The sequence below is a fragment of the Furipterus horrens genome, unplaced genomic scaffold (assembly GCF_987537825.1).
Source record: "Furipterus horrens unplaced genomic scaffold, mFurHor1.1.pri manual_scaffold_9, whole genome shotgun sequence".
In the NCBI taxonomy this organism is placed as follows: Eukaryota; Metazoa; Chordata; class Mammalia; order Chiroptera; family Furipteridae; genus Furipterus; species Furipterus horrens.
The window spans coordinates 36,073,104-36,097,044 of NW_028327179.1; the positions used below are offsets into that span (position 1 = coordinate 36,073,104).

Sequence of the window (23,941 nt, forward strand, 5' to 3'; positions counted from 1 at the left end):
CACCTCACAGATACTTATTTATTTCTTGTGATGAGAACTTCTAAGATTTGCTTTCTTAGCAGCTTTCATAATTTGATACAATATTGTTGAGTGACATATTTTAATCTTTTGAGGAGTGCTTGAGAAAGGATTATTTTAGAGATACTGGTTTAGTTGTAAACAAAAAAACTAAGAAAGTGTAAAATGGTTATTCCCTTGTGTAAAAATATCAGCTAATATTTGACAAGTTAGATAGGGGGAAAGAATAGAAGAACGAAAAGTGGAATAAAAAAAAAGTGAGAGGAAAGATGGAAGAAAGGAATGTAGTTCACATGCTATAATATTTTCCTATTCATAAAATAATACTTTTAAATAAAAGCACTACAATTTTTATTTCTTCAATAATTTTAACTATTTTTATCACCTCCAAATTAAATACTAATAAAATCAAGAATATTTTATATTGCCTAAGCCATTGTTTCATGTACATTAGTTTATTCCAATAGGAGAATTGTTTTTAATTGTAGAATATTTAGTTCTTGTCACCTAGGGAATATTCTGTGTGCTTCAGTTTCAAAATTTAGCCCCAAATTTAGTATATATAGGTTCAAGAAGAGTGTTGACAGGGCTTTCTCTAGGTGAATCCTGCTGGGTTTTAGAAACTGCCAGATTTCAGAAGCCATGCTGTGCTTCTAATCAGAGTAGAACTGCACAATATGCTTTCACAGAGCTGCGTTCTCTCTGCACAGCTGTGGAGTCAGTCCTCAGCTCTCAGACAGAAATCATTATCAACCCCCCCCCCCCCCCCCCCCCCCCCCCGTGAACGGAATCCTAACCATGAGGCAATCTCTCCAGGAAAGGTGAATCAAGTGCCACAAGGATATGGTGTCCTGGAAGGTTGCTCCGCTTTGTCTAAGGCACACAAGTGAGAAGTAGAACCTGAAAATCACAGTGTCATCAATAGCACAAAATATACAAATTCTAGGCTTAGTTCTGCTGCTTATTAGCTATATGACTTTGGGCCTCTTAATTCTACGATGTTCGCCTCAGTTTCTTCAACTAGAAAATGAGAAAAATACAGGATGGCAGCAAAAATGCAAGGGCTATAATGTGCTTAGCATGAAGAGAGTATACAGTTCAGAAGCTAGGCCCTGGCCGAGTAGCTTAGCTGGTTAGAGCATTGTCCCAATACATCAAGATTGTGGGTTTGATTCCTAGTCAGGACATGAACAAGCATCCCATGAATGGATAAATAAGTTGAAAAAGAAATCAATTTCTCTCTCTCTCTGCCCCTCTCTCCAAGATTAATAATAAAAGACAAAGAAATTCAGAAGATAGTTTAATAATTATATAAATAATGACTATTCTAGGGAAAACATTATCAAAAACAAAAACGAAAAAACCAAAAAATCAGCAACAACAAAAAAACCCATACAAATTAAGTTATTTTAATTGCTGACATATGTCTTTATTTTTTTCTGATCAGCATTTCAGAGCTGTGGTCTTCTCCTTTATATAAAACATGGTAAACCACATCCTTTTTACAATATTAGGAATGTTCCATTTTAAAACCCTGTGTTATTTAATAGTACTGATAAATTTAAATGTCAATTTATCTCAGTAATTTTGGTACTAAAGTCCTAAATTGATCTTTCGTGGCTGGAAAATTTTATTTTGTGAGGGCTATTTCAACAACTGAAAGTACACATAAGCATTTAAAACACTGCAGAGCATACTTTTTAAGCATTCTCCAATATGTCCCTACATCACCATGTCCCAGAGCATGTCAAATTCTATTAGTGTGACATGATGAAATGTGACAGGGGAGACACCACTGAGCCTGATTTATTGCACATATGCACATATACAAAGTGTAAACAAAGATGTCACATCAAGTGCTATCACAAAATACAGTTGCAAAAATTAGATTTTCTAAGCCAAATTAAACTGAATAATTATGAATTAAGAACTCCTTTAGAAATATATTTAACAATGAGATAGCCTAAAAAATAGTGCGTTCCCTGGACTTACCATTGTTCAAAGGTATCAAGATGAAGAGAGAGTGGTGAGTAGATATAAAAGCCATAGCATTTGGCTACACAAATGTTTTTATATTATCATTCAGAGAGGTAGCTATATTTTTAGATCAGATATTAGCTTGATTTGAACATTTTGGGGGGCTTTCAGTGCCCAGAAAGTGTTTCAATGGTCCTGTAGGAAGGAGGTCTGTCTGAGCAACTTTCCAAATATTTTATATTCTTTAAATGGTTCTCATTCTTAAACTTTCCCTAAACTGATGCAGGTTTGTGAACTATAAATGAGAACTTCTGTTCTATCCTGAATGTTTTTTCTCTTTAAGGATTATTAAATATTAATATTTAAGACTTTAATTCAAGTTACTGAGCATAATCCTAAACCCATGGTTGAAGATTTCAAGAGTTAAGTACTAGATGTAAGAAACTACTCATATATGAAATATTAGTTGCTCACTCACAAAGCTAGTGAAGATCACTAAGGGTTTGTAATAATAGGAGCCATCATTTAATTCATGTCTCTGCTTTTACTTCACCACTTTTTTTGTTTCCCCCAACTCTCATGTAATGTTATAACCATTTTATATGTAAAGAAACTGGGGTGCAGGCTGGTTAGGTAGTATGTCCAAGAACCCAGAACTAGAATATCGCAAAGTCAGGAAGGGATCCAGCTTTATCCATCTTCAAAGCCTTTGTTTAATTTCCTCTGTAACATGGGCTCTTTTTCTGTGTGTATGTGGGGTTTTTTTTAATGTATTGGGGTGACACTGGTTAATAAAATAATATAGGTTTCAAGTGTACAATACATCATGTGTATATTGAATTGTGTTTACCACCCAAAGTCACTTCTTTCATCGCCATATATGACCTCCTCTGCCCTTTACTACTACCGTTCCATTCCCCATCCCCTCGGGCAGTCACCATAATGTTGTTTGTGTCTATGAATTTATGTTTTCTTGTTTGTCTTATTTGTTCATTTGTATTTTTTTTCAGTTTTATATTTCAAATATGAGTGAAATCTGACTTATTTCCATGATGTCACAAATGGCAACTTTTCATCTTTCTTTTTTTTTTCTTCTTGTGGCTCAGCAGTACTCCATTGTATATATGTACAATCATCTATCAAAGACACTTTGGTGGTTTCTTTTTGACACAACAAAAATCTGTGAGCAAAGAGATTTACAACTGATCAACTACCTTGGGTTTCATTATGCATTAGCCCCAGCTCTGCCCAGATTTAGATTGGAAATTATAGCAGAGTGAGCTTGCAGATGTGAGAGAAGACTGAATGGTTAATGGAGTTCATCTTTTATTTAACCAAATACTCTTGAATGTTCCTTTCAGGTAAGGCACCATCCTCGAAGTTGAGAATACAGGCATAAAAGGTAACTATGAGAATTTTAGCTGGGGTAGTCATGTGGAAGATAGGAACATTACTTTAAAAAGAATACTACATGATGATTTGCTTTAGGGATATGAGAAATTCAGCAGCAAGCATTTGAATTGAACAATTCTGTAGAACATTTAGTAGATATTTGAAGCAGAGGCTGGACCTCAGAAAAGAGTTTGAGGCTAGAGTCAACACAGTGAGTCAAACCGGAATCATATGGTGAGTTTTCTGACATCCATCTCTTTGGGAAATCCCAAGTTAAGGTTAGAATTAAGTGAGGCTTGTTTTCATAAGAAGAACATCTCTATGAGGCCTCCTCAAATTAAAACAGACATTGGAAGATTGGGCTATTAATTTTCATCAATTGTATGTTATGCTGTTAGTCATTAAGACAAGTATATTTGGCAAGTTTATTCAATACACAGTATCAACTTTCAGTATATTTTCCACTTCAGTTTCAATAATTTACTCTTAGGGTTTTTAAAATTCTTCAAATCAAACCTGCTTTCCTGGCTTAGAGACAAATCCACAACTGACCTGTCTTTCACCTTCTCTATAGAAGTGTGCACAAGCAAAAGAGAAGATTGAAAAATACTTGAACCAGACACAAGGAAAGTATTTGGACTTATGTACCTACCATTGACTTTGTTTACAAGTTTATTTTCAATGTAAGGCCCACCTGGGTAGTTAACTGAAGCACAGCATGATTAGATCTAGGAAATCCTGATGTTCATTCTACACAAAATCTATTGTGTGACATCCTGTGACTTGTTCATGTTGAAGGGTCAATGCCAATTCAATAGTAGACATAGGATTAAAATTTGGAGGTCATAACATGATTACAAGGCTGTGGTTATTTGTGGATTACAGGCCTAAAAGGTAACTATACAATACCTTTCAAATACACTTTTTTTGTACTTAAAAAATCTTTCTTCCACAAACCTCATGGATATTCTGTTCCCTTTAACTAGAATACCATTCATTTTGGGATTCACTCTTCATGATTCAGAGAAAGATGAATGCCAAAGATAACTCCATTGTGATTAGTAAATCCTTTGCAAAATTACAGTCACCAGATTGAAAGTCTGCTAGCTTTTATAACATCAAAGAATACTATTATCAAAAGAGTTTATTCTTTATCATTTTGTTGAAGAAAATATGATGTCCAATTACATTTTAGTAGGTGAAAATTATGTTCATCAAAGAAGTGTTTTAGTACATGTTTTACAGGTTATAAAAAGAAAAATGACAGCTATACCAATCAAAAGCTGTCTCACTAATTATAGATAAAAAGTGAGAGATGAATCATTAATTAGCTTAGGAGAGCTTGACATTTCCTTTTTACTAAATTGAATGTGTTAATGAATTTGTATTTCAGATAACACAATTTTGGTTTAAAATGATTTTACAAAACCAGGCACGTTCAGGGTGGTTTGGTTGTAGACTAAGAGACATTTTTAACTTAACAATGTCCAACGTAAGTATAACCCATATTTACAGGGAGCTATCCCAGGTATGTGTCCTCAGCAAATCATATTTTTTTGTGTGTCCTTGGCCTGTATATAAACAACATCAGTAACAGAGAGCCTGTCCTGCCTGAGCTTTGTTCCTGCCCTTCCTCCTGCACTTGTGCAGTCTCAAGTACATAAGGGCGATTAGAACGCCAGGTATGTGGGAGACAAAGGGAAACAAGAAGGGCAAGTCCTACAACTGCTTTTTCCCCCTCCCTCCTCACTTACTGGTTATCATTCTGAACCGTTTTCATTATAGTAATTAAATGGCTAGTAATTGCCATCTTTGGACAAGAAAGATAAGAAACAATCACTTGAGCCTATTTGTCCTTGACAAGTGTAGAATTTCAGTCTTTATGTGTGGAGGTTCCACCATTTGCAACTCTCATTTTTTTCCAAACATAGACATAATTTTAAAAGGAAACATATTTTTATGTTGTCTAAGAGAAGTGGTGCAAAGGCAATGATTTAAAGAAAATAATAATGATAATAGTGACAATCATCATCATCTCAGCAGAGGAGGTAGGGGTCTACAAAGAGACAAACATAAGGAAAAATAGTCAATGTTTTTTTGAATACCTACTAGGTTCCTGGCATTTTCATATGCTTTAACTCATTTTACTCACAGCAATGTGTTATTACTCTCATTTTATAGCTGTGAAGTGAATTACCAGAGAGAATTGCAATGTGACAAGTTTACAAAATTGGAAAATGTCTGCCACAGTTTCAAGTCTGGTTCTCCCACAGATACCACACTGAAACTTGTCAAAGAAATGGCATTTCTCATTTATTCTCTTTATGTTTATTCACTTACTATAAATTATATTTTAGATACTATAAACAGGAAAATAGAGAATAACAAAAATGAAAAACATGATTCTTGTCTTACAAGAGAACTATAACCTCAGACACAGAATTAAGCAAATGAGCAAGTGACATAGCAACACAAATACTATAAAGAGAGGAACCCTGAAGCTCTACAAAGGTACACATGCTGGGAAAATAAATCCGTCCTGAGGAAGAGGAGGCCAGAATACTTCTTAGAGAAAACAACACTTAAAAAAAAGCATTGGTGGGTGGGGGGCAGAGAAAAGAAAAGAAAAAAAAGTGTGTCCATGATCAAAGATTGTAAAAGCAGCAATGACATGAGAGAGACCATTCGTTACATTTAGAAAACTCCAAAGGGTTCAAGGTGGTTGAAGTACCAAGTGCAAGGTGGAACAGAGTGAGAGAGAGGCTGGCAAGATAAACAGAGCCAGATAATGAAGGGCCTCATGTGGCATGATACAGACTTCATTCTATAAAAATGGAGAAAGACAGCGACAGAGAACAAGACTATCAAGTTTGTATTTTAGAAGCCTCACTGATGCCAAATGAAAGATCTAAGGATGTGAGTGTGGAAGCTGCCAGACCAGGTAGGAACCTAGTGCAGTTATCCAAGTGAGAGATGGTGAGATATTCAGCTAAGACCGTAGCATGGATTTTTAGGCGAGAGATGATATTTCAAAAATGTGAATTTGAGGCATTTATAAAATTAGTGACTATTTGAAACTTGGGACATTCTGCAAAGGAGCAAAGCTTTCTCTTTGGATGCTCGATGGATGTGTTGGATTTATTCAGTATGAAGTAACACAAGCTAGCCGGTCAGAGATATCAAACCAAAAGCCAAATAACTTCTCCCTCTTTCTGTTTTGGGAACACTGTTGATTTCAAAATTTCTGGAAGTCCAGTCTCCTTTCCTCACAGCTTGTTCCCCACTTCTCCCCAATTCCTCAGTCTACTAGAACTGATGAGTCCAGTCACCTCGTTGGGGTTCTTCCCAGGTTTCAACCAACCAAGTGAGAAACTTTTAGAGCATGTGTTATCTTCACGCTGATGGTGAAAATTAAGAAGATATGATATTTGAAAAATAGTATGCCTTTGAGTCTTAGTTTCTAATAGTTTTGCCACCACATCTTTTTTATTATGTAAATACACATAAAACTTATTGTCTAATCATTTTTAAATGTACAACTCACTGGTACTAAGTGCAACAATCACCACCATCTATTTCCAGAATTCTTTTTCATCTTGCGAAATAAAATTCTCTGTCCATTAAGCAATTTCTCCTCATGACCTGCTCCTCCCAGCTGCTGGCTACCACTATTTTACTTTCTTTTATTTTATTAATCTCCCCTTTCCCCCAGCATTCCAGCCTCTGGTAATCACTATTGAACCTGGAGGACATCCTACTAAGTGAAATAAACCAGATACTGAGCAGCAAGTATTACATGATATCATTTATATGTGGGATGAATATATATAGTCATATAAATTCAGAAAAATTATTTCTTAATAACTCATAATAGGGTAGAATGGTATTTTGCTAAAAGTGTAAACATAATTTATAATCTTTATTTTAAAAGAAATGGCATTTTAGTTTTTGTTGTTGAAACCTATTCATGTATCTATGGATTATTTCTAAATGCTTAAAGACAAGGGGACACAAAGGCCAATTGGAACACATTGTCAATGATCGGGAACAGACTCTTGCCTTCCTACCCTACATGTGCTTATCAGCTGAATCTTAGCTGATATAAGCTCAGGATATAAGCAATAAAAAAGATTAAGAGAATAAAATTTTAAATCTACTAAAACTGAGAAGTAACAATCATCTAAAATGTATCATCAACATTAGTAGACCTCTTGGCGCGGGTGATACCTATTTCCAGAGGAGATCACTGACTGAACTCAACCTTGGTGGTCACCATGTCCTTGAAGATCCAGGCAAGTAACATAACCAACAAGAATGACCCCAAGTCCATCAACTCTCGAGTCTTCATTGGAGACCTCAACATAGCTGTGGTGAAGAAGTCAGATGTGGAGACCATCTTCTCCAAGTATGGCCGTGTGGCCGGCTGTTCTGTGCACAAGGGCTATGCCTTTGTTCAGTATGCCAATGAGCGCCATGCACAGGCAGCTGTGCTGGGAGAGAATGGGCGGGTGCTGGCCGGGCAGACCCTGGACATCAACATGGCTGGCGAGCCCAAGCCCAACAGACCCAAGGGGTTAAAGAGAGCAGCATCTGCTATTTACAGGCTCTTCTACTACTGGGGCCGCCTGTCACCAGTGTCTGTGCCCAGGGCTGTTCCTGTGAAGCGACCCCGGGTCACAGTCCCTTTGGTCCGGCGTGTCAAAACCACCATTCCTGTCAAGCTCTTTGCCCGCTCCACAGCCATCACTAGCAGCTCAGCCAAGATCAAGTTAAAGAGCAGTGAGCTGCAGACCATCAAGACCGAGCTGACACAGATTAAGTCCAACATCGACGCCCTGCTGGGCCGCTTGGAACAGATTGCCAAGGAGCAGAAGGCCAACCCAGATGGCAAGAAGAAGGGTGGCAGTGGCAGTGGCAGTGGCGGCGGTGGCGGCAGCAGCAGCTGCCCCACCCCCACCCCCCAGGGGACACAGCTTCTGAGGCAGGCACACCCCAGGGAGAAGCACAGGCTCGGGATGATGGCAATGAGGAGGGGCTGCTGACACACAGCGAGGAAGAGCTGGAACACAGCCAGAACACAGACGCGGAGGATGGGGCCTTGCAGTGAGCAGCCTGACAGAAGTGATGGCCACTGGCAGAAGAAGGGCGTGCACTGTACCAGGCCTCAAGCTGGGCACCCACCCTTGGATGCCACCCCAGCGGGTCCCAGAGGAGAGTTGGCAACAGGCACCTCATCCCCCATGCATTTCAGCCAGTGCCACATCCTCTGCAGGTGGAGTTACCGGCCTCCCCTCCCCATGGACCCTCCCTGTTGGCACTGCCCAGGCCAGGGGGCAGAGCACAGAGTTTTCCCACACTCGGCCTCCCCTCCCCAGGACACTCCCAGGCTTGGGGTTTTTCTATAGGTTTGGTGAGCGGCGGGGGGCATAGGAGGGGACCCTGACAATAAAGAGATTGGATCCCCCCCAAAAAAAATTTAAAAAATGAAATAAAATTTATCAACATTAGACACCTCTTTCTGCATGTGTACAGATAGAATGACCAATGGATTAAAATATAGGGTCAAATTTATATATTATTTTAATAAAAATGTTTTAATTTTATTTGAATATAGCAGAATAAAATTTACTGAAGTTGAAGAAATTGCTGAACTTCAGACAAATTACTTCTTAATAAGACCTATGAGTTCCTAAAATATCTCTCTAAGGTATGGACACATTTTTTGAAAATCAGATGGTCGTTTAAAGAAACATGTGCTATAACTTGGGACAGCATTAGTTGATTTCTTTCTATGAAAGATAAAGACATTTGCTCTCTTTGTCACTTTAAAATATACGGAAAACTCTAAACAAAACATATAAATCGATACAAATTAGTGTCCAAGTTGGTTAATCCCAGGAACACCAGGGTGGTTTAACATTGATAAATCTACTAGTGTAATTCATATGTTAACAGTTTTAAAAAAGAGAGAGGAAGAAAACAACAAGGGATTATGAAAATTGATGCAAGGAAAATTAATAATATTCAAGATCCATATTCAACTAAAGCAGGTGAACAAACAAAAAGGCAAAAGCATATCTGCATCCTGTGGTTTGATCCTTAGACTGTCCTCCCTAAGGGTATATCTTTGTCAGTAGAGATGGGCAACGAGAGTGGATTCCCAAGCATCTTTCTCGCCCACACAACAGTGCCCTGGATATATAGCTCTAATCAAAGGTTCTTCAGACAGGGCTCCTGGGATTGTGCCACTTATATTGAGGGAAATCCCTTTTTGCACAAGATTTGAAGAGATTTACTTAGATGCTCATTCTCTACCACATGTTGGCCTATATTTCTGAATACTTAACAGTTTCACACTTCACAGTGTATTCATTTACAATCTTATAACCAGAAACACATTATGAATGATGAAACTTAATAGTAGTAATCATGAAAAACATCTGTGGTCTACCTTCTCAATGAAACAAGTTATTTTCTCAGGGTTAAGTTTCACATTGGTAATTAAAATTTGGAGGGTGTGGTTAATATATGCCACAGGTGTTTATAATATTTACCACTGGATTTCTAGATTGCAGTATGCCTTAAAATTATATGGGAATGAACGGATGATGGTGCTAATGATAGATTAGATTAAGTAAATAAAATAATAAATTATATCAAGGCATTTCTAATCAAATAAAAGCAATAAAATTACCATTATATCTTCACTAGTAATGAAGAAGTTACAAGGGCCCATAAATACTACATTTTGTTCTCTCCAAATTGTCACCAGAACATCAGATGTGGTGTTCCACATTTCAGATCTAGTGGTATTTGGGAAGGGAAGACTTAGTTGAGTCTTCTGCTTTAAAATTTACTTTGAAAAGTAGATTAAAATAAATATGATTTGTTTTATAATCTAATATATTTATTTCCAGAGACCTTTCATATAACTGTTTTTTCTCTCTAAAATATCTACTGCAGTGGACACTAGAATAGCAGTTATACTAGTTCTGATGTACTAATTTCAACTGAATTTTAAATAACCTGTCCTTCTCTCTTTTGATAACCCAACTTAAGCACAGAGCCAAATTTCCCAAGCACTTAAGTTTTGCACCAATTTCATAAGCAGAAACTCACAGAATAATATTTAAAGCTTTACAAGTTATACATCACCCAAAGAGCCTACCACATGCTCTGAAAAAGACTGACCCCTCAGAAGCTCTGATCCAATATATGGTGATGGAAGATTGACTTTGGGTTGTGGGCACACAATGCAATATACAGATAATGTATCATACAAGTGTTCAATTTAAACCTATATAATTTTATTAACCCAAGTCACAGCAATAAATTTAATTTAAAAAGAGAAAGAGAGAAAAGAAGGTTTGATCCTGGTTCTTCTCTCTTCTTCCTCTCTCCTCTTCCAGAACACCTCTCACTCTTTATTTTAACTCTTTTCATGCTTTCCTATTTTGTCTGTGGAGGGGGAGAGTAATTTTCCAATTCTGTCTCTTGATTACTTCTTAACAATGACTCAATATATAAATATAACTATGGAACTAAAAGGGATATTAGAGAGATCTATGACTTCTATAATTTTTAAATCTTTTAAACTTGTACACTTTGCAGATAGAGTGAGATGCAGAAAGAGTTAAATGACCTACCTCAGGGCAATAAATAGTACTGGAAGCCAGGCCAATAGATTCCTAGTTTTAGATAAGGACTATTAAAGTTTAAAAAATACCTTTAGATATTTAGTTGATGACAATAAGATTTTAAAAGTGCCTTGTCCTTTCTGCAATAGAATAATTGAGAAGACACAAATTAGCACTTGTGTACAAGATTTGTCTGGAAAAAGCCCAGCCATTGTTAATGAGAATGGTTTGCACAACATCGATGTAAACTGGCAACCAAGAAGAATGGACTGGAATGTGCATGTGTGAACAATGAGAACTTCACTGTTCATGTGAAGTTCTGTGGGTATGGTCGATGTCGCTGAGTGAGTATGTGTACTGTGTGGCTGTCACACACCAAATGATTGAGCAAGTAGAGCAATGAAGCTGCATCAGATTTTGCATTGAGCTTGAATATTATTCCAGGGAAATTATTCAGATGATTCAGAAGGCCTCAGCTATGGGCAACTGGTGACTGGCAGCTTCATCATGACAATGCACCCACTCATGCATCACATCTCGTACAGAGTTTCTTGGGAAACATCAAATCACCAGGTGACTCAGCCCCTCTATGTCCGAGATTTTGCATCTGCAGCTTCTGGCTTTTCCCAGAATTAAAATCATGTTTCAAAGGGAAGATATTTCAGACCATCAATGAGATTCAGGAAAATATAATGAGCTAGCTAATGGTGATGGGGAGAACTGTGTGGTTTCAAGAGGCCTACTTTGAAGGGGACTGAGACATCATTATCCTGTGTACAATGCTTCTTGTATCTTGTTTAATAAATATCTCAATTTCTCATATTATATGGCTGTATACCTTCTGGACAGACCTCATATATTCATTCACTACATATAAATTATTTACAAAGAAGTAAAATAATAACCTCATGGATAATTTTAATATGTTACCAAAACTAGCTAACACAAGGTAAATATAATTAATTTTATATGGAATGACAGATTTGTGATTTTTTAAAGTAATATTTTGTGCAATTGAAATTCTTGATCCAGTTATTTTTACCTTTATTTAGAATGGATTCAACTTGCAAAGACAAGACAGTTAAGTTCATGACTAGCAGCTCAGATTCTATTCTTTTGGGCTTGTTTCCCTGGGAAACCCTTGGGAAATAGGCTTCAAATATTGAATGGGAATTCAGTGAACATACACTAAAAATTTACAATGGACAAATAAGGTGTGACCTACCCAGAGAACAAAATGAAAGGGTCAGTGGATCTGACTTCAATTTCAGTTCAGTGGTAACCTTCTGATACCTTCTTCCCCTGAGTGACAGAATAGGAACTCAGAAGCAGAAAATCAGCCTAAATCTTAAGGGCAGAAACTCAGAGTTTTCAAAGAAGCCCTGGGAGTGACTCAGAAAGAGCAGCATGATTCTCATAGGCATCTGTCGACCTGATTGTTTATGGCTACCTTATTCTTTCTTAAGGCAGTAACAGAGAGAAATAGAGCATGAATTGGGATTTGTTAAAACAAGGATAGTCATTGGAGAATAGAAAAGATTGGAGTTCACATAAGGGACTGTTCAACACATATAGTCAATACAACATCATTTCTTAGATTCTGCCAGGAATTGTCTGTCAGATATAATGGCCCATAATATATGATTATTAAAAATTCTATTCACAAATCCCTTTAGGTGCCTGTATTTCAACAGCAGAAATTTTGTTGAGCAAATCAAGTTCTTCTCATTTCTTTAGAGAAAATATTGATTTAATTTTTGAATTCATTTTTATTTTATTCAGCAGACTACTAATATTAATATTTTAAAATAGGTTATATTATTTTGTGATTGCTTCAGTTATATGACCCACATTTTTCTGTGATTATAGCAGAGAACGTTATAACAAAAATACAAATAAAGTAAGAAACAAATTTTCCAGGAAAATGAAAAGTATTTCCTGTTTCTCCTTTCTTTCTGGCTCATATACTCTTATTTGCTGTTTGTATACTAGAAGTATTTTCAAACTACACTGTGCTTAGTTATCCATACACACTGGGAACATGTTTGCTAGCAACTCACATGATTCAATAATGATCTGTCACAATAGGTAAAACTTGCAGGAAAAGTACTATGTATGAAACTCTCTGATAAGCATTTTTATAAGTAGCTTAATTTTTTATAACAAACCTAAGGAACTGATATTAGATTCCAATTCTGCAGATGGGAAAATTAAGAGTTAGAAAAGTTAAGTGCCTTCTCCAATATTACAAACATCAAAGATAACAAAGCCAGAATATGAATCCAAATCAGCCTGACTCCTGTGCATATCCTCCATGCTCTATATTTTCTCTTGTTGCATTTTCTTTTGCGATATGTATGTACAATAAAACCACATAGTAATTGCTAGCTACTATATTCAAAAAATTTTTAAATGGTTTATCTAATTCAACAGAATAAGTTTGACATTTTCTCTCTTAATATTACATCACTGTTTGTATCATCTGCTAGTACTTGCTGGTAGGAAAACAAATGCAGGTAAAGATAAGGAATGAGATTATTATCATCTTTTCATTGACAACAAAACCAATAGGAAGGCCCTGGCTGCTGTGGCTCAGTGGACTGAGCGTCAGCCTGTGAGCCAAGTGTTGCTGGTTCGATTCCCAGTCAGGACGCATGACTAGGTTGCATGTCAGGTCCCCAGTTGGGGGCATGAGTGAGAAGCAACCACACAGTGATGTTTCTCTCCCTCTCTTTGTCCTTCCCCCTCTTTCTAAAAATAAACAAATACATAAATAAACAAACAAACAAATAAATAATAAATAAATAAATAATTTTTTTAATAATAGGAAGCTGGTCTTTGCTTTCCAGTAAGTTAGAGATTCATATGATGATTGATCAACTGTTGGAAGTATACACATGGCATGCCTATAATATGACTGATTTTTTTTTTCAGAACTTCTTGTAGAACTACTTTGTGGTCATGCATCATTTTATTTTTTTACATATTCATATATATGCACTTTAATTATACTATTTATTTTTAACTCTTTTAATTTACAGAGTTCATTTCATCCTGGTTCAACTGAGCCACAGAATACATGTCTGTCCTGATTATAGTTACCTTCACTATACTGATTTCCTGAGTTTTAAAAATGTTCAGGAATTACTTTTGAAATATTTTGAGGTATACCATATTGAGGATTGTCTGTTTGTATGGAAGATATTTGAAAGAAAATTTGATTCTTTTAATATCTTATTGGCATTATTTTATTTCCATAAGTCTGCAGGACGTCTATGGAGCAACTACCTTCAGTTTATCGATTACACATATTGCTGGATTTTAAATTTATTGCAATTTAGATGGCTCATAACTTCACTATAACCACTCTTAGATATTTCTGATTGGCAATTTCTACTATCATGTTCATTATCCCCATGTTTAGATTAATGTCACATCCTGATGTGTTTATAAGGTACATTATTGTATTCTACAAAATGGGCTTAAGCTATAAGATCTTTTTTGTTTCTCATTACTGATAAATGTTCATTGATTTTTTTCATCATCTTCTAAGCATTTTTCAATTTACAAAAAGTAGATCTCATCAATATATCTGATTGTATACTGATGTTTACAGATGTTCTATGGTAATAATGTTTCTAGGGAATGAAGGTTTAATGCTTTCCTGTTAGAAGATAATGAGTTTAAGCATCATTTGGAAACTCAATGATCTCTTTATTTGGAGACTGATTCAGAGCATGCTGAAAATCCCAGCTCATTCTGGTATCATGCCAAAAACTTTTTGAGAATGGCTAATACAGCACCAAATTCAGGAAGTAAATGGAAAAAGTCTGATTTTTGTGGCTTTAAATGTAAAAATAAAGAAACATATTTAATATTTTAAAATTCCCCAACCTAAGCTTACAGAACTAACTGAAAATAAAAAAAGAGGATTTACTCTCTGGATTACTGCACTGACCTAGAATCAATTATACTCAAAGTCTCAGAGCAATTTAGAGAAAGAAACATTGTATTTATCCTCCCTGTTCACTGAGACAAAGCACAGGGTCTGGCCCCCACCTCACCCCTGATATGAAATAGTTATATGTTTGGTCAATGGATCTATCAGTACATTAAATTGATTATAATTTATGGTTTTTGTTAAAGATTACAGTAGGTATATAAAGTATAAACCACTCCTTAAATGAAAATCTCATGGTTTTAAAGATTGTCAATAATACTACATCAGAAAACCACAGAATTGGTTGTGTCTGCTCTTACCTAGCACAGTTACAGACATATTGTATATGTAAAATAATATTTAATATATAAATATACTGTTGAGGTCATTAACCAACCATAACCTCAGTGTCTAAACTATTACACTATTTGGTCACAATGATGACATCTTTATATGTGATCAAACTTCTTATTGTTCAAATTATTATCTAATTAAGAAATAATTATGGGTTTAATCTTTAATCCTGAAATATGTTCATTTATTTCATATGAACAATAGCTTCTTTTCCTTTTTTTGCAGTTATCTGTAACATTATTAATTAGTGATATTTGTGGGCATTTGAAATATATAATCATACAAAATTTGATTTATTTTTTAAAATTATATTACATCATTTTAGACTTTAGAGTCTTCTTGGAGTAACAGTAAAGGTTATAATTTCTTTTTTAGAACAGTAGATGATAGCTAACTTCCTACTATATATTGATTTTGATCTATTCATTACTTTAAAAGGAAAAAGATGTGAATTAGTTCAGATACTAAAGCTTCCCACCATTTGTATGGCACCTATTTTTTTCCCTCAAAATAAAAATGGCATACATGTACTACAGGATTCATGGAAAATATAAAAATTAAAGAGGAACTTAAGTTTATGTGATATTTCTGAATCAAATCTCTTTGTGTATGTATGACTTTCTCTAAACTAATTCAAATATATTTTCCTTACTATTGAAGAATTGTGGAAGTTTCATAAACCTTACTAAGAGTTTAGAGAGCTATCTATAATTTCTCAATTACTAGGAGTAATTATAAATAAATATTCAGCAAAGAGGATGAGTAAAATATAATGTATTTAACTCATGTCACTGGAGATGATATATCTACATGGTATGACTTTTATACCAGAATTAATTTAAGGCAATTACCACCAACTCAGAATAATCATAAGAAAATAACACACATTTATTGTGTTGAAATTTGTGGGGGAAAATGTGTTCTTGCAAATATCTCATATATTATTTTGCTATTTAAAATCATTGATTTTAAAAGCAAAGGAAAACTCCATCCCTGTTAGAATGACTATTGTACAACTTCCCACCAAAAGAAAGAAAGGAAGGAAGGAAGAATTAATGAATGGAAGATGAGGAGGAAAAGAAAAAAAGAAAAGAATTAACATGTGCTGATGAGAATGTGGAGAAACTAGGACCTTTGTGCACCACTGATGAGAATGTGAAGTGGTACAGCCAGTGTGAAAGACAGTAAGGTAGCTCCTCAAAAAATTAAACATAAAGTTAATATATGACAAAACAATTCCAAGTCTATGTTATATACCCCCCAAAACACTGAAAACAGGGATTTAAGCAGATATATGTACATTAATAGTCATAGCAAAATTAATCCCAAAAACCAAAATGTGGGAAAAATGCCTCAAATATCTAATGATGGACAAAATGCTAAACAAAGTATTATATACATATAATGGAATATTATTTAGCCTTAAACTATGAAATTCTGATACATGCTTTAGAGTAGAGGACCCTTGAAAACATTATGCTAAGTGAAAAAAGCCATGTAAAAGCAACAAATATGTGATTTCACTAATATGAGGTATCTAGAATAGTTAAATTTATAGACAGAAAGTAGAATAGTGCTATCCAGAGCTGGGGATCGAAATTTATTATTTTAATGGATATGCTGTTTAAATCTGGTATAATAAAAAAGGTTTTGGAAATGGATAGGGTTAATGATTACACAATAGTGTGAATTCCTTATATGCTCAAAAATTATGAAAAGACTATTATATAAAAAAAAAACAACAGGTATATTTTTTAAACTGTTGTTCTATTACCGTTATCCCATTTTTCCCTCGTTGCTCTCCCTGACCCTCCCACTTCCCTCCCTCTCCCAATCAATCTTCACCCTGTTGTCCATGTCCATGGATCATTTATACTAGTTCCTTGACTAGACCCCTCTCCTTCTTTCCCCCCTTCTCCCTGCCCCCCCACCCCCCCACCCTCCGGTTACTGTCAGTCTGTTCCTTGTTTCCATGCCTCTGGTTCTATTTTGTTCATTTGTTTGTTTCTTTCACTGGGTTCCTGTATCAGGTGAGATCATATGTTATTTGTCCTTCACTGCCTGGCTTATTTCACTTAACATAATATTCTCCAGTTCCATCCATGTTGTTGCAAAAGGTAGGAGTTCCTTCTTTCTTTCTGTTGCATAGTATTCAATTGTGTAAATGTACCACAGTTTTTTGATCCACTCATGCACAGATGGGCACTTAGGCTGTTTCCAATACTTGGCTATTGTAAATAGCAGTCTTATAAACATAGGGGTGCATAGGTTCTTTTGAATTGGTGTTTCGGGATTCTTTAAGTATAATCCTAGCAGTGGAATCACTGGATTAAAAGACAGTACCATTTTTAGTTTTTTGAGGAAATTTCATACTGTTTCCATAGTGGCTGCACCAGTCTGCATTCCCACCAATGGGGCACTAGGTGTTGATGAGGATGGGAAGAAAGTGAAACCCTTGCACAGTGTTAGTAGGAATGAAAAATGTGCAGCTACTATGGAAAACAGTATGAATTTTATTTAAAATTAAAAGTAGAACTATCATATAATCCAACAACTCTACCTCAGAATATCCGAAAATATTTAAATCACGATCTGTGTTCAAGTCGGCATTATTCACAGTAGCCAAGATGTGGAAAAAATCTAAATGTCCAATGACAAATGAACAGTAAAGAAAAAATACACACATGCTCACAATCTGTCTGGAAAAGTCCAGCCATTGTTGATATAATGAGAACAATTCATGTGACATCAATGTAACCTGGCAGCCAAGGAGAGTGTACTGGAATGTGCATGCATGAACAATGATGACTTCACTGTCCTAGTCTTTGAGGGCAGTAGATGTGTACTGTGTGGCCATCACATTCAAAATAACTGAGCAAGTAGACCAACAAATCTGCATCAAATTTTGTATTAACTTGAACCTTCCTCATTGGAAAGTATTAAGATGATTTAGAAGGCTACAGCTATGGGCAACTGGTGACTGGCAACTTCATCACGACAGCATGCCCACTCATGCATCACATCTCAGGAAGACGTTTTTGGTGAAACATCAAATCATCCAAGTGACTCAGCCCCTCTATAGCCCAGATTTGGTGCCCTGCGACTTCTGGCTTTTTCCAAAATTAAAATCACCTTTAAAAAGGAAGAGATTTCAGACCATCAATGAGATTTAGGAAAATACAATGGGACAGATGATGGCAATTGAGAGAACTGTGTGAGGTCCTAGGGTGTTTACTTTGAAGGGGACTGAGATGTCATTGTCCTATGTACAATGTTTCTTGTATCTTCTTCAATAAATGTCTCTATTTTTCATATTACATGGCTGGATAACTTCTGGATATATATGTAAGGGGATACTATTTAGTCTTTAAAAGGAAGGAAATTCTGCTATATGTGACAGCATAAATGAACCGTGAGGACATTATGTTAAGTGAAGTAAGCCAGTTTATAAAAATACAATACTTTTATTTCAATGCATTCCTCCACTTATATGAAGTATATAAAGTAGTCAAATTCATAGAATCAAAGAGTGGGATGGTGATTGCAAAGGGCTAGGGGGAGAGGGCAATGCAGAGTTAATGAGCATAAAGCTTCTGTTATACAAGATGAGTAAGTTCTAGAGATCCTCTGTACAACATTGTGCCCATAATCAACAATACTGTATTGTATGTTACAAATGTGTTAAGGGGCTAGATCTTACATTGTTTTCACAAAAACATTTGTTGAAAAGAATAGTTTAGGATACATAATATGGGTACAGAAGAGATTAACAACTATACAAAAAAAATTTGAATGTTAAAATGGTAAATTTTATATGTATTTTACCATAACAAAAAATTGGAACCAAACAAGAACTAAAAATTACATTTCTGTCTGGTGAAATAAATGTGGTATGTATTCTTTTTAATGGAATATTAATTAGGCCACACAAAACAGAGTATACAAGGAAACTTCACCTAAATGAGATAACAAAGTGTCTGGGATTATTTCTCTCTGGTGGAAAAATGTAAGGGTATTTGGAATCTTTGGTGTTATGTAAAAATAAAATTGTGTTCTACATTATGTGTGGTATTTATATTGTTATTAATACAAGAATGATATAGTAAATTTTGAATTATTTTTCAATTTAAAAGATAATCCCAAAACAAAAACACACTGATAGTCCTAAGGTTTATCTTTACTATGACATGATCTATCAATAAATAATATTAAGCCAACTGAGAAGTTCATATTCTGTTAATTTTTGTTTCAAATTCATTTAGAACATAAACAATTATTGATCTTGTCCTCTCTCTGTGGTAAAAACATCTAAGCTGAAGAGAAGTCCATTCATGTTTCCTCTGAGACAAGAATATGTGGGATAACATCAAAAGTAGATAGGAGACATGCGATACTTTTTTAATAACTGAAATATATTGTAAATACATTAAAATCAAGTTTGGTAGTAGAAGTAGGATGACAATAAGCTAATAAATAGCTCTTATCTTAATACTATGCTTGTGCATCAAATAGAGTTTATGTTTTATGGAAAGAACAAGAGATGTAAGAATATCTATATATCTAATTATTTGTAACCTAAAGAAATTGCAACCTAGCAATGACCTTTGTGATGTGTGTCCTGATAAGAAATGAGCTAGCTAATGTATTGAGTTGGCCAAAAAGTCCATATATTTCTTTTCTGTAAAATAAAAGACATATTTTTCATTTTCACCAATAATTATTGATTTGGATATTTTGAGTATGTTGGCTATTTCTTGTGTGGTATAACATTGATTGTTCTCAATTAATATGTTAATTTGATTGCATTCAACTTCAACTTGTCTACCCATCTTTCCTGTGGATCATTGTCCGTGATAAGTCTCCAGCACATAACTTCACAAACCACTCTTCACATGTTCGATCAGTCACAGCACCTTCCCCATACACTGCTCAAATCTTTTTGTGTGTATGTTTCACTTGTGTTTTTACATTTCTTTAAGTAATAAAGCAGAACACACTGAAGATGTTGAGTATTGTCTCTGTCTTCAATATTAAAATAGCTATGCAAAAATTTACCAATTTCGATAAGTTTTTTTTTAATGCACATTGATATGACAGATGTCACAATACAATCTAACAAAATTCCTTCAAATGAAGTTGAAGACAACTAAATGCTACTAGAGCCATATTACAGAAAAAAAACCAAATGAACTTTTTGGCCAACCCAATAAATGTTATTGAATTATAACTGTTTAAAGTAAAAACGTAGTAAACCAAATTACACCTTGATATGGGTAAAATAAAATGCTACTATCAAGAGATTGTAAAGAGAAATAAAGGGACAGACTAACTCCATGCTTACTTAGAGAAACAAAAGTTGCATAGACACATTTAAGTAATATTTGGACAATATCCATGATCAGCAAATACTTTAGCTAATTTCTTGGCTTATATGTGGCTCTACACATTCCCTACAAATATGCACCAGAGAATGCTGAACTTTCTCAGGTTTCTTAAATCAGAAAAATTACCTTGGGTATTAACATTTATAAATTTGTATTGGAAGGTAAGGCATGAAAAGAGATTGTGATAAATTCTTAAATTCAATTATCATTTACTTTAGAACAATTCATTAATTACCAAATACAATCAGGTTTTTCTAATCACTTTGTAGCTGAGAATAGAGGTTCACATTGAATGATTTAACAGACCATTAACGTTGGGTTCACAATCCAAATACTCTTTTCCCTACCCTGAAATATATATCAAAAGAAATAAGGTGAAGGTAATAAAACTGTTTAAAAATAACACCTCTTAATTATTGACCAGAGATCTACATCTATAAAGAAGGCCATACTAAGCAGTTTAAAATTTTTCCCCTTGAATGTGTGTTAATAGGAGAATAAATTGTTTAGCACTACATACAATTAAGAGTGATGAAAATATTGGATATCCCCTCTAGGGGTAAACATCAAGTATATGAGATAAACTGTTCTTCACGGAACTTTCCTCAAAAGATCACCAAAGCACACAAGCATTGGAATCTTCTAGAACTACACTCTGAATTGAGTGATTCATGAATATATACATCTGAGGTAAGACTGAGAGTTGTGGGTGATGAGGAGGGTTGTGGGAAAGGTTTGCAGAGAAGCAGTTAAGGCCGATTTTCTGGCTGTGCAGTAAGTGGTAGGTGCTGTACTGTGCAGTATACCTAAAAGAGATAGGGGCTCCACTCCAGTTTTCTTAGAAACCCTGAGGAAGTGGTGTAGCATTCTACAGTCATCATTTCTGGGTGCAGAGATCACGCTGTGGTGAGGATATCAATTTGCCATTGAGTAGAGTTGGCCTGAGGTGAGTAGAGGCCATTTCCACTAGTTCACACACTTGTCTAGAAGTCTCAGGTTTCCTACATTTTCTCTTAAAAAATGTAAAATTTTTCACCAATAACTTTCAAATAATTATATGGGGAGTTACTCTATTGGAAAAAGTCTGGAGATTATTTTTTCCCTAGCTATATTTATTAATTTCCAGGAAATTTACAAAGGGCTGGGAAAATATGTTTTGAAATGGGTTAAAAGGGCATTTTTGTTTGCTTATTTGATTTTGCTGGGAATATTAGTTGTTGTTGTTTTCCTTGAATTGAGTAACTAATTTCATTAAACAATTAGCAAATTCCCTGAAATAATCTTTTCCATGAAAATAAATCTACTTCTATGAACTGACAAGTCACATAAATTCTACGTGACTTAGTTCCTTATATAAAAAAAAAATGAAGAAAATGATGCTTGTTGCACGTTTCTCAGAGGAACTCAAGATAGTAATGAATGCCTTTAGAGCACTTGGAATCCCCTTAGGAGAGGTACAACACAAACTCAGTCACCACTTTATTGTGATTTATCTTTATATAAACTATTTACTGCTAGCAGCATTTTCTTTGCAGAACCCTTTCATATTGACACGGTGCATTAGCCATGATATTTATTTCTACTACTTTCTTGAAAAGGGTGTGAGGCTACAAAACAGTGAACTCTTAACTGTATTAGGAGCAGCTGTTGTGTTCCAGGACACTTTGCCTTTCCTTAAGGGACTACTGTGCAGCAAGCAGCTCAGAAAACACAGGCAAGAGCTCCAAAATGGTAAGTGAAATGCAGCGCAGGGCAACAGAAAAGCTAATTTCTAATCTCCTGAAGGTGATAAAAGATGGGCCCAGCTAGCATGATAAAAAATACAGAGGTAAATGGCAGACTGTCTTAGGCCTGGCCTTAAGTGAAAAGAGAGCCAACGTCCTTTTGCACCCTCTCTCCAAGTTACCACCTCCACAGGCTACCATTTTCCTAGTCACCTGGGCTCTGTAACTAAGAGTTAGGCTTATTATCTCTCACTTTCAGAACCCAGAATAAAGTCTTGTCTATTTCTTTTTTCTGCTGAAAGAATGGTGGTTGTACCTTCTCAGGTCTCGATGCTGTCATCTTCAAAGTTCACTTACCTGATCTTATCTAGACTATTTCGACTACCGCCAACTGCCAACTGGCAGGTTTAACTGAATCTGAACTCTTTTACCTTGAATCCATCCAGTAAATTGTGTCTGAGATACAATCCAATCTCAAAACCCTCCCTGTGGGGTTTAATTTCCCATTTTAATGCAGTATTTAAAACACTAGGGTGAAGGCTGAAAGACCTGACCGCAAATCTTTGATTTTTTCTTTACTAGCTGTGGAATTCTTGAGACAATTGCTTCTCCAAGTCGCATTTTCCTCCTCTGTAAAGTGGAAGAAATGATACTTTGCTCTCTGGGGTGTCTGCGGGGTCTCTATTAGAAAGAGGATAGAAAATGTAGCCTAAGTATTGATTACAGTGTCGATCACTCAGTCTGTAGCAGTGGTAGTTGCTGTTACATGCTTTGGCTTCATTTTATCCATGAAAATAACATCTGCAGTTGCTTGATAAGAACAGTACATTTGTTGAATGATTTCTAGGTACTGAGACAGAGTATAATTGCTTTACATATGTTAACCCATTAATTCTCAAAATATTCCCTTAAAATGGATATAATAGGTTCCTCTATTTTATGGACAACAGAAGTGTGGCACAGATTGGTCACATCACAGAAAGTGACATCAGTGAATGGTGGGGCTGGGACTCAAACCCAGGTGAATCTGGCTCCATAGCCTGTGTTCATAGTCACTATGCTACATGGTTCCCTTGTCCAATCTCCTTGCCATTCCCCCCTTTGACCCTGTGGCCTACTATTTCTCTTTTTTTAAAGATGTTATTTACTTATTTTTAGAGAGATGGAGAAGTAGAGAGAAAGAGAGGGAGAGAAACATCAATGTGTGAGAGAAACATTATTTGGCTGCTTCCTGCATATGCACCAAGCAGGGTGGAGGCCACAACCCAGGCATCTGCCCTGACTGGGAATCAAAATTATGACTTTTGGTTTTGAGGGACAACATTTAACCCATGGAGCCATGACAGCCAGGGCTATTTTCTATTTCTTGAAAATTTCTTCCTTTCATTACCTGGATTTCTATACATTATGCATTTTTCAGGCCCCATTTCAAGTTACTCCTTTTCCAGAAAATCCTCCTAGTTCTCACTGTACTTTTTTGAACTTTTATAATCCTGTGTTACATATTGTAGTATT

General features: G+C 35.5%; 1 protein-coding gene and 1 pseudogene across 1 annotated transcript in view; one reads left to right on the forward strand and one right to left on the reverse strand.

Annotated features, from left to right (window-relative positions):
- The window catches only part of ZNF804B (zinc finger protein 804B), a 514,544-nt gene that overhangs the window by 140,423 nt on the left and 350,180 nt on the right, over window positions 1-23,941 (reverse strand). The window lies entirely within an intron of this gene.
- On the forward strand, window positions 7,662-8,796 carry LOC150001599 (RNA-binding protein Raly pseudogene; annotated as a pseudogene).